Source organism: Triticum aestivum, chromosome 4B (assembly GCF_018294505.1).
Source record: "Triticum aestivum cultivar Chinese Spring chromosome 4B, IWGSC CS RefSeq v2.1, whole genome shotgun sequence".
Lineage (NCBI taxonomy): Eukaryota > Viridiplantae > Streptophyta > Magnoliopsida > Poales > Poaceae > Triticum > Triticum aestivum.
In genome coordinates, this window is record NC_057804.1 from 642510830 (window position 1) to 642523188 (window position 12359).

Consider the following 12359-nt stretch of genomic DNA (forward strand, 5'->3'; position numbering starts at 1 on the left):
CTTAAAGGCGCGGCCTTGGCTGGTAGGACCTCCCGCCGCCGGCGCGGGCGCGCCTGGGGCGTGGCAGGCCGCTCCTCCTGGCGCCGCCCGACGGTGGAGGCCCGGCCGCCGCCCCCCCCCGTCGACCTTCTCCTCCCGCCCCCTCCTCCCGACTCCGGCCCTCCGCTCCTCCCCGTTTCGCCCGTTCATCGCGCACTTTGGGACCTCGGGTCTCCAGGTGCAGGCCGTCCGACGGGTCTCCGTGATCCTCGCAGCGTGTGCCGGCCCTGCGCCGGTGGTGGCGGCGGTGGCCGCCGCTGGTAGGGTTCCCCTCCGAGCTCCCGCACTCCCCCGTCGTGTGGCTCGGACTGTGGAGGCGGCTGGGCTGCTGGGCCCCGGCCCACCTCGTCCGCTGGGCCCGGATCTGGCCAGGCCTGCTCCCTCCCCCACCTCTCTCCTGGACCGGCCATGGCCGGGTGGGCTCGCTGCCTGCCCTAGGCCCAGTGCGGACGGGTCTTCTGTTTGGCTCCCGTGCGGCCTTCCTCGTCCTCCTCCCTCCCGTGCCGCCTCCTCGTCCTCCCCCTGCCTCCCCTCGACACATCTCTCGCGGCCCCGGCTGCCCCCTCCGCCCCCCTCCGCCGCCCACCCGGCCGACCTCCCCTTCCTCGCCCTCCCCTCCTCCCCCGCCTCCCCCCCGTCGCGTCCCCCATGCCGCGCGACTGGGCGGATGACACTCCCCGCGCCAAGCGGAAGGTGGATGAGATCCAGCGCGAGAGCTCCCGCCCCTCTCCAGACGCCCTCAGGCGCGAGGAGGAGCTCCGACGAGAGCTTCGTGAGCTCCGGGATGGCCGCCGTTCGCCTGCGCGTCGGGATGACCGGGGCTGGTCCCGGTCACCTCGTCCGGCCGCCTCGGGGGATTGGCGGTCTCGCCGGAGATCCCCTTCGCCTCCGCCTCGCCGTGGGCGTTCTCCATCCCTATCCCGGTCGGTGCGCCCCAGCTCCCCCCGTCCCCGGGAAGGGTTCCTCCCTACTCTGGCACCCCGCTGATATGTGCCTCCTCACGCTACCGCCCCCGTGGCTTCGGTGTCGGCCCTTGCCCATGGTGGTGGTACCGCCCGCGGTCGTTCCGGGCCGGCCGGCCAAGAAGAAGAGGCGGGGTGTTCGCGACGCTCCTCCCGTGCCCCCCTGCACGGTTCCGGGCTCCTCCACCACACCCGGACCCGTGTTGGGTCTTCCTCGCCCTCCCTGCTTCAACTGTGGGGTGAGGGGACATTCGCAAGTCAACTGTGTCAATCCCCAGTGCTGCTACCTCTGCAAGGACCCTGGCCACACCGCTCTCCTGTGCCCGGATAGACCGGTGGCGTTGGAGCTCATGATGTACGGGCACGGGATCGAGGGGTTGGGATTCTTCCACCTCGAGGTCCCCGACGTCCCTCCGCCGTCCCCATCCCTCCAGGCTGTCGTCACGGTTGTCGATGGGGTGGCATCCCCGGAGATGATCGAGGCAGAGCTCAACCATCTCTACCGTTGCCAGTGGGACTGGGTGGTCACCCCCACTGTCGGCCACATCTTCTCCGTCGTCTTCCCCGACTCCGTCAGCTACGGCTACGCGACGCGTAGTGGCCGGATCACTCTCGCTCTCAACCAACTGGTTGTTGAGATCTCCGAGCCGATCCTCGACGCCCAGGTCGTGGTTGTTCTCGAGACCGCTTGGATCCTTATATCCGGCCTCCCCGACATTGCGCGGTCCGAGCCCGTCATCCGCCAGATGTCCCGTCTCTTGGGCAAGGTGGTGGCAGTTGATGAGATCTCTTTGCGCAAGGAGGAGGAGGTCCGGCTCAAGGTCAAGTGCCTCGACTCCTCCAAGCTTCACACCTCCGTCCACGTTTTCTTCAACGACCAGGGCTTCGACCTCAGGATCGCCCCCGAGCCCCCCAACCACGTTGGCCACCCCCGCTCCTTCGACGGCGGCTTCCCCGGTGGCAACTCGGGGACCGGTGGGGATTACCACGGCCGCCACCGCTCCCGCCACTGCTCGGATGAGGATGGGGCGTCGGAGGACTCCCGCTGCCCGTCCCCTTGGCCCCTCCTGCCGCGGCGGGCAAGGGCCGTCAGGCTGCACCCAGCCTGCTCCTTGGCGGGCCTCCGGCTTCTGCAGCGTCGCCCTTCGAGGGGAGTGACATCTCCAGTGTGGGGCTGGTTGTCTGCGCGGCTTCCTCCCCATGCTCCCCCTCCTCGCCTCTCCCCTCCGCTCGGGACTCGACGGCCCTGCCCCTCGGCCGGCTCCCGGATGCTCCGGCGGCGCCCTCGATGGGGATGTCGCCTCCTGGGTTGGACTTCCCCCCTCCGGCCTCGCCACCCCCTGTCGTCGCCCCCCTTCTCGGCCTGAGGCGCCGCCTCCCTCGCCGGCCCTGCGGGCTGCCCTTGTGGCGGGCCTCGCGGCCGTCTTTGCGACATTGCTCCCGCCCTCCGCGCCGTCGTCTCCAGCTCCGCCCCTCCTCGGCTGTTCCGGGCTCGCTCTTCTGGCCTCTCCTGTGGCGGCTCTGCCAGGAGAGGGGGAGGCTAGGTTACCACTCCGATGGCTGCCCAGCCCCCTCCCCCCCGCTCCACCGCCTACTCGCGCCGCGGCCAGTCGACCTCATCCCGGTGATCGCTTCCCGTTGGAGTGCGAGACTGGACGCTGCTCACCCTGAGGGCAGCCCGGCTTTGCCCATCCCCGAGTGGGCGGAGCTACGCGCTGCTGCTCATAACCTGGAGCTAGGTACACCCTCCGTTCCCCCCTCTGATTCGTCCTGCTCCTTCTCTACGCTTGAGTCCATCCCTCTTGGCAACCTCGCTAAGGTGGCCTCCGACTCCGCGATCATTTTTAGAGGGGAGGCTGGCCCCCCTTTAGCCCAGATAGCCGCTATCAGAGCTCGCGAGATTCTTGATGGGAGACTCGCGGAGGCCCGTGCGGCTCTCCTCATGCCTCCAGCCCCCCCTGCGGTTGGAGTGGCCCCCCCACTGTCCATGCTGCGGGTGACAGCCCCTCCCCCCTGTGATTGGGGGGGGGGAGATCCGTGGTCGCACCCGTTCCCGCACGATGGCTCTTTGTGTGCAAAGCGCCTCTCGTGTCCTGGGGTCAAGCAGCCCCCCAATGGCTCCTTAATGCGGGCTCTATTCTGGAACATCCACGATTTTGGCCATGATGGTCGTCGCCGCCAACTAGTGGAGTACATGCGAGAGGAACACATCGACATAGTAGCCGTTCAAGAAACCATGCGTCTTGATTTCTCGCTCCCTAAGCTTGACCGTCTGAGTTCCCACCTCTTTGCGTGTCATTGGTTCCCTTCTAGTGGGAGCGCAGGTCACTCAGGTGGCATCCTTTTAGGTGTGAAGGATGCCATCTTCGAGGTGGGCAGCATGGATCGGGGAGAACTCTTCGTCAGCATGGAGTTGTTCGAGAGATCTCTCAACTTCAAGTGGGAGGTCATCATCGTCTACGGGCCTGCCGACCATAGTAGGTCGCCCGCCTTCCTTGAGGAGCTCCACCGGAAGATCTCTGCTGCCTCCCTTCCGGTGGTAGTGGGCGGCGATTTTAACCTCCTGCGCGTGGCGGAAGACAAGAGCAATGGTAATGTCTGCTTTGCGAGGATGCAGATGTTTAATGACTTCATTGCCGACCTCGTCCTCTGGGAGATCGATAGTATTGGTGCCCGGTTCACCTGGACCAATCGGCAAGTCTCCCCGACCCAGTCTGTCTTGGACAGGGTCTTAGTGTCCCCAGATTGGGACCTCCGCTGTCCCCTAGCCTCCCTCCGCGCCATCACTCGGATTGGCTCGGATCATGTCCCATGCTCCTCTCCTCCGCGGACGAGCGTCCGCCGGTCACCCCTCGTTTCCGTTTTGAGACTTTCTGGCTCTCCCAGGCTGGGTTTACCGATGCCGTCTGCGCTCGGTGGATCGAGGCTCGGGCACACCTCCACCCTCGGCCTCCTTCAGCCATTGACGCGTGGCACTTCTGTGAAAAACGCGGCATGCAGTTTATGAAGGGTTGGGGTGCAAATTTGGGCCGTGACGTTAGGGAGCGTAAGAAGGTGCTATTAGCCACGATTCAAGCTCTCGACCTTCGGGCTGACGTGGTGGGTCTCTCTCCGGACAAGTGGCTCTCCCGGTATGACCTTGAAGACCAGCTCTCCGTCATCTACACCGATGAGGAGGCCTATTGGCGCCTTCGGGGCGCGCAGAAATGGGTTTTGAAGGGAGACGCGAATACGGCATACTTCCAGGCCATCGCCAACGGCCGCCGCAGACGCAACACCATCCCCCTCTTATGGGACGGTGAGACTCTCCTTCAGGACCCGCGCGACATCAGGGCCCACGTTGACGGCTTCTATAGGTCATTATTCTATGCCGCTCCTAGGAGCGGCATCTCTCTCGCCCCCGATTGTTGGGCTGGTGCCCAGTTGGTGTCTGCCTCGGAGAACGCGACCCTGACGGCTCCCTTCTCTAAGCAGGAGATTTGGGAGGCCATCAAGGGCATGAATTCTTCCTCGGCGCCAGGACCAGATGGCCTCCCGGTAAAAAATTTCTAGGCCTTCTGGAACATGATTAAACCGGAGGTCATGGCCATCTTCGAGGAGTTCTATGTTGGCTCCATTGATCTTGGGCGCCTCAATTACGGGATCATCTCTCTCATCCCCAAGGTCCCTGGGGCGTCCGACATTCGCCAGTTTCGCCCGATCACGGTGATTAATGTGATCTTTCGGATCCTGGCCAAAGGGTACGCCAATAGGGTGACCCTGCTGGCTGACCGGGTGACTCACCCTAACCAGCCGGCCTTCATTAAAGGCCGGTTCATCCTGGATGGGGTCCTTGTCCTTCATGAAGTTCTTCATGAAGTCCACGTCAAACGCCTCAAGGCGGTTTTTCTGAAGATTGATTTCCACAAGGCGTATGATACGGTTAGCTGTCCCTTTCTCCGGGAAGTCCTTCTTTGGAAGGGCTTCAATGACCGGTGGATCACTAGAGTCATGCAAATGGTCTCTTGCAGTCGCACGGCGGTGAACATCAATGGTGAGATTGGTCCTTTCTTCCCCACCGTTTGTGGGGTTCGTCAAGGCGACCCCTTCTCCCCGTTCCTGTTCAATATGGTCGTAGACGCTCTTGCCTCCATCCTGGATAAGGCAAAAGCCGCTGGCCACATTCGTGGGATTACTCCCCACCTTTCCGGTGGCTCTGGGATCTCCATCCTCCAATATGCTGACGACACTATCATCATGGTCAAAGTCTCGGAGGCGAACATCGCCAACCTCAAGTTCCTCCTTCTCTGCTTCCAACAGATGTCGGGCCTCAAGATCAACTTCGACAAGAGTGATGTTATGGTGATGGGATACTCCCCCTCCGAGTCTATGGCCATCGCCAACAGACTTAATTGCCGCCTGGGCTCCTTCCCCACTTCCTACCTGGGGACGCCCATTAGTGATTCACAGCTCTCCGTCGCGGACTTGCGCCCCTCTGTGGCCAAGCTCCAAACTCGTTGCGAGCCCTGGCAGGGGAGGTGGCTGTCCAAGGCCGTTCGGACTATTCTCATCAACTCATCCCTCTCCAGCCTCCTCTTGTTTCTTATGAGCTTCTACAACCTCCACGAGTCTCTCCACAAGGAGATCGCCAAGATCCAGTCCCGCTTTTACTGGGCTGGGGACAATGGCAGGCAAAAGTACCATATGGCTGGCCTGACATTTGCAAGCCCAGGGAGCAAGGTGGCCTGGGCATTATGTGCTCCAAAAGGATGAATATTGCCCTTCTCTCCCGTTGGCTTTGGCGCATCTCGCAAGGTCACGGTGGCCTCTGGCTTGACATCATCCGAAACAAATACCTGCGTGGACAGCCCCTAGCCTTCTGCCAGAAATCGGGCGGCTCGCAGTTCTGGCAGTCTATTGTCCAGCTTCTCCCGGTCCTCCGCATAGGGACCTCCATCTCGGTGGGTTCCGGTCGCTCGACGCTCTTCTGGTTTGATCGCTGGGCCGGGGACTCTTCCTTTGCGGCCCGCTTCCTCGTCCTCTTCTCTATTTCCGTCGATCCCATGATTTTTGTTGATAGAGCCCTACTTGACTTAGGGCGCCTTGCTTTCCGTCGGCCTTTTGGGCCCGCGGAATCCGCTTCCTGGCGTGAGTTGCTTGACTGTGTTGCTCTCCATGAGCCTTTGGTGGATGGTGGCCCTGACCTGGTATGCTGGCGCCTTGAGCTGACGGGCCAGTTCTCCACCAAGTTGCTTTACTTGGCCATTGCCCCATCCTCCGCCCCTTCCCCTGTCGATGGTTTGGTCCATCTGCGTACCCCTGAAAATTCGTATCTTCATGTGGCAGTGGATTCGCGGTCGGGTACCGTCCGGGACGGAGGTACGCAAGCGCAATGGCCCGGGTACCGGCATCTGTCCGCTCTGCGGCGTTCTCAAAGACTCGAAACCCATTTTCTTCTCCTGCGTTTCTGCCCAGTTCCTTTGGAGCTGCTTTCACGAGGTGGTCGGTGGAAATTGGTGCCACACCAATTTCCCGGACTTATTTGCTGAACTGCAGCTGTCCCCCGCGACCTCTTGCCACATTAGGTGGCTTGAGGTTGGGGTTCTTGCCTGGACCCTCTGGACTGTTCGCAATAAACTTGTGATTCAGCGTACTCCCCTCCGACGGGCTACTGACGCTCTCTTCAAACTCTCGGGTTTCTTGCAGCTTTGGCGGACGCTTAGCCGCCCCCCGGACCGCGACGCCATCTCAGCCTTCATCGCCGACCTCCGCTCGATGGCCGTCCGCCTGTCGCCGCCGCCTCCACCGCCACCGCCGAATCCAGACTAGAGGCTTCCCTCGACCGGCGTGTTCTATTTTCTTTTGATTTTATGGGCTTGTTGAGCTGTGCCCTCAACAGAACCTTTGTACTTTGTCGTGAGACTTGGGTGTGTGTGTGTGTGGACTTGACTCTGTTTGTATGCTCTGTGGCGGTTTGCTTTATATATAAAGCGGGGCGAAAGCCTTTTTCGGTGATCATGCAAACACATGGCGTCAAACAATGCAGATATGCGGACGGACAAGACGCAAGGTGGAGCATGGTTGCAGTCAAATAATTTCGGCTGGGTCGGACTGGAAAGTCTGATGGATCAACATCAATGTTGGTCAATATAGAAGACGGCGGTGATTTTAGCGACGTCGACATAGGGGCGTGATGATGATGGTGATTGACTTCTAGGGCGTGGAAACACATGGTACAATCTTGAGGGCTTGTGCGACTTAGACAAGACCATGACACGGGGTTGATTCAAGGCAGTGTGCACACGAGAGAGCATGAAGTCGACCGGGCGCGGAGTGAGCGACCAGCTACATGGATTCATGCTGAAGGTGGAGCTGGAGTCTAGCGGAAGACTTCACTCTGTGCTGATGGAGGGGCTACAGTGTAAGATATTGGAGTATCAAAACCTATTTCAGCGGGATAGCGAGACAGATGGATTGGACTGGGGCATAGTGGTCTCATGGAGACATATATCATACTCGACATCGATTGGTGATGATCGGTGGTTCTCTACAGTGGGGGTTGAGTGTGTGGGTTCGCGGCCCTGGAGACTCGACCAGGACAGCAGAGACTCCACGCAGTGGTAACAACAAGGCGTGTTGTAAGCACGAGACACATCAATAGACCAAGGCACTGGTGGTCAGACAAAGTGTGCAGATGGTGCTAATGCAGTGTTAACTAGTACTAGATTCAAATTGGTGGCCGAGTCTATCGATGCTAGTTGGTGGATGAGAGTTGACCATGGAGAATCTAAGAAAGTGGCAGGAAAGTCTGAAATTGTTAAAAGCTGAGAGATTGCATGGCAAAGTGTGGATGACAAGATAGAAGGAGGATATAGCGGTGGGAAATGTCAGAAACTATACGGAAAAGGGTGAGACAATTGCGAATTTGACTTAAGGTGACACATGGCAATGGCATTCCTTCAAGTTTCAGACAGACACTCAAGAACGGGTGAGGATTTTGAGTTCAGTTAACTCTTATATGCATCCTATATGTGTGTTGTTCATTTGCACGCATACAGTGATCGAATGGTGTCTCCGGAAGTCGGGAGCGCAAACTAGAGTAGAAGAGTAATTTAATTTTGCTCAAGACTTGATTGTGAAGAAGGCGAGAAGAGACTACAGTTGCAGGTGGAGTCACATGGAGTCTGGAAGTAGCAGCACTGCTCATGGTATAATTTCAAGTCCAATATATATGGAGGTTCGATGCATGGATGATTCCGAGGTGGTGAGAATATTCGGCAAGGTGAAATTTGTTAGAATTGTGTCGAATATATTTATACAAGCTAGGTTATAGTTGGACTTAGATTCAAACTATGTTTAGAAAGGGTAGGAGTCGTGCCCTATTAGAACACCTGTATCCTAGGCCTATTATAGGCCTGTTTGGATTGCGCCCATGCCTGCCCGACCAAAACAGGGGCGAGCCAAAATATTGGCGAAGGAATTCGCCGCCGGAAAACTCGCCAGCGTGCCTACACAGAAGCTCACCGGGTGACCAAATGATTGGCTGTGAGCCAAAACTTTGGCTGCAATCCAAACGGACGCCACGCACACCAGTCAACGCCAAGAATTTGGCATGGCAGCCGCAGGCTACCATCCAAACAGGCCCATCATGCCCATAAGAGTAGGGATATCCAAGTGTTTTCTCCCCTTCCCTTCGGTGGCTAGGGCAACCCTCCAGATTTCATGGTCGGCCCATGGAATCGCCTCCGCTATGTCTGCCGCTCTGACGCCCAGCGGTGGGGAGGGGATTCCAGCCTCCAGACGCCTTCGTTGCGGCTAATATAGTTTAGGTTAGGGATTTTTGTCCTAAAAGGTGTGGCACTCAGGTAGATGGCAGCGCTTCTTCTTCGAGTTTGTATTCGGGCTCCGATCCTCCTCGATTTCATCAACCTGTACGTAGTCGATGGAGCTCCGGCATAGATTCCCGCCATCTCCTTGGGGCGGTGTGATTAGGGTTTCTCGTCGTGCGTGCGCAACGACGAGATTTGGTGTCATTGCTTCAGATCTATTCAAACTATAAGGGTTCAACGCCGACAAATGCGGCTCCAGGACGGTGGTCATTAGGGACACGTCCACAAAGACTTCCTAGCTGTCACCGACAAGGTCAACTCGGCTCCGATAGGGGAGCAACAACAGCGACGCATCGGCGGCTCGTTCTGGCGGCTTTAGCGGTCGTTCATTTTTCTAGAGACTTTGATGTAGTCTTTATTATGTTTGAGGTACTTTACCGAAAAAGGCTTTTGTCCCACATTATATATAAAGCACCGATCATCAAGCACTCAGTACAAACATTTTGTGGTGGCTTCCCGAGGCCTGCTGTCCCATTTTGTGAATCACGCACGAAAGTGAGATGGGAAAGTCATAGACGATACAAAGCTATGGAATTGAAGGGTGGTCTCTGACGAGTCCAAATTTGCATCACATTTTACTTTTAGTTTTGTATCGTAGTCGTAGGTTTTGTCCGACATTTTACAACGTTCGCACAATCTTTCTTTCGATTTAACCAAAATCTGGATCAGCAGGAAATCTGGGGCATTAAATAAGAAAAACAAGATTATGGGTGAAAATCACATTAATTAATGTGATGGGAACCCACCGTATAAGGAGCGATAATAAAGGAGCAAAACCCAGCCGCACGACCATCTTGAGAAGACGACGCCTGTTATGAGCGCGCCTACTCGTACCAGGTGATGTCGCCTCCCACATGTCGACTATTTCATCCCGATGTCCTCGGATCGTGAAGCAAAGTTACAGAGACCCCATAAACTTTGACATAACAAAACCCTAGCTTCCGAAAGGGATCTAGAGGGGGAATCGATAGAAGGGCTTTACCGAAAAAGAGTTTCTCCCACTTTGTATTCCAAAGCACCAACACTGATGCAGGATCACTGGGGCGAACAGCACATCAAGCCCAAAAAAAAGAAGAAGAAACAAATGCCAACAACGACAGCTAGACAAAGCGTGGATGACCTGCCACCGCTATGCCTTCCAGAGACACACCACCACAACCCGAGGCTCTGAACCGCCGCGTACCAAGCAGCACCTCCAAGAAGGAATACGACGCCGACGACGCTGCTGCCCGGACAACTCCTAGAGTTTCCCCTGGCACGCGGAGGGAGGTGGGGGATGGATATCACCGACACCCTCCAGGAAGGAATGGTGGCACCCGCAGGTGTCACCGCATCGGAGCCGAAGACCCGGCAAGGATTTCTCCCGCACTCCAACCCCACCGCCCAACGGACCGGAGCCGACCAGCCGGACCGCCGCCCACCACCATGCGTCATCGCGGTTGCGCCGCCACCCACGCCGGCTCACTGCGGACACCAACACGAGGCCAAGAGGACCGGCGAGAAGCGCCCCACGGAGGGAGGAGCAACACCGGAGCCGAACGGGAGGGAACCACCTCCACCGCCATCGTGCGGGAGGCCAGAACCTCCGGCTCCGTCGCAACCAACATCTCAACCAGTGAGACTCAGCCATGGACCATCGTCATTACCATCCCCTATCCATCTCTATGTAATACCAAAACCTAGGTGAAAACCTATGTTTATTACTTTGTGTTAGACTGTAAAATACGCAGCCTCTGTACATGCCTTGTATTATGTATTGTACACCTTGGTGTACCTCTATATATATGAGATAGCCACACCCGTGTCCAGCAGTTTCCCAACAACCACGTTTTACATGGTATCAGATTAGGTTGGTCTCATGTCTTCCGCTGCCGCCGCCTCTCTCTCGATCTCCGCCGCCGTCGCGATTCCCGCGTCCGCCGCCGCTCCTCCATTTGTTGCCTGTCAGTCATCGTTCCTGGCGTCTGGTCCGCTGGCTTGGGTCCACTCCGGGTCGGCCACTGCGGCGGCGCCCCCGTCCCGCCCTCACCCGTCATCCCTGTTGCATCTGCGCCGTTCGGCGCTAATCCGGTGGCCCCCTACGGGGAACCTCCCTCTGCACACGGGGCTCCGCCGTCCTATGGTGGAGCTGCATCTGCGTACCCGCCCTACGGGGCACCCCCATCGCTGCCCTCTGGAGCGCCTCTGCCCCTGTCCTACGCCTCCCATCCGCCACCGCCGATGAGCTACGGCGTCTATCTGCCGCCACTGGAGACGAAGGTCTCCTTGCCTGTTCCCGTTGCTGCAACGCCTTCGGGGTTTTACCCACCTGCCTATGGGCTGCTCGCCCCGCCGCCGATGCCATTTGTTCCTGGGGATCAGACTGCGGCCGCGTTGCCATTCTACTTTGCGCACCTCATATCGATGAAGCTCATGCCGAACAATTACTTGGCGTGGTGTACAGAGGTGCTGCCCCTTCTCCGTAGCCGCTACCTCAAGGGGTACGTCGATGGTACCCTGCCGTGTCCACCACCGTATCACCCGTCGTACCATGCATGGGTGGCCTAGGATCATGCCATCCTTTCGGCCATATAGTCCTTGCTCATGGAAGGCGTCTCGTCACTTGCTTGTCCTCTTCGTTGCACCTGTCGGGATGTGTGGTCTGCTCAACACATGAGCTTCACATCTCAGCAGCAGGCACGTGCTCATGCCATCCGCATCGAGCTTGGGGAGACCAAGCTTCTTGACCTTAGCATCACCAACTACTTCTACAAGATGACGAGCCTCACCGACACTCTGGCCTCCATTGGCTAGCCTCTTCGTCCAGAGGATTTTACCACCTTTGTCATGAACAGGTTGGACGACGACTATGATAACCTCACCTAGAACATCAATGGTCGTGAAAACCCGCTCCAGCCCTGTGAGCTCTACTCACGCCTCCTCGCTATGGAACAGCGTGTCAACTCCCGCCGCGCCAACCTGAGCTTTGCTTCTGTGAATGCCGCCACTCGCGGCAAAGGGAAGCCCTACAAGCCACCTGCTGGAGGCAAGGCGGTGCCTCCGTCTCCACAGAACCCGTGGCCAGATGGTTCCATGCCACGACCAGGGGGGGCCGCCCGTGTGCCTCCTGCCCCTCATGCGGGGTTCAGCTCCCCTGCCAGCTTTGCGCTCTTACGGAGCACATCGCCTCCCGCTGTCATTGCCGCTTTAACCAGGACTTCCTTGGCATTGGCAACAACGGCAAAGGAAACGAAAAACAGGTTGCCTTGGCAACTCATGATCATGGACACACTCCATCATATCATATTGACTCGACATGGTACATGGATACGGGCGCTACTCGCATCACCTAACAAGTGAGATGGGCAAGCTCTCCACTCACGAGCCATATCATGGTCATGATCAGGTTCGCACCGCCAACAAAGCAGGTATGCACATATCACATGTTGGTCAGGCTTTGCTCCTTACTCATAAACCCAAACAGTTGCATCTTCTCAATGTCCTTCAAGTT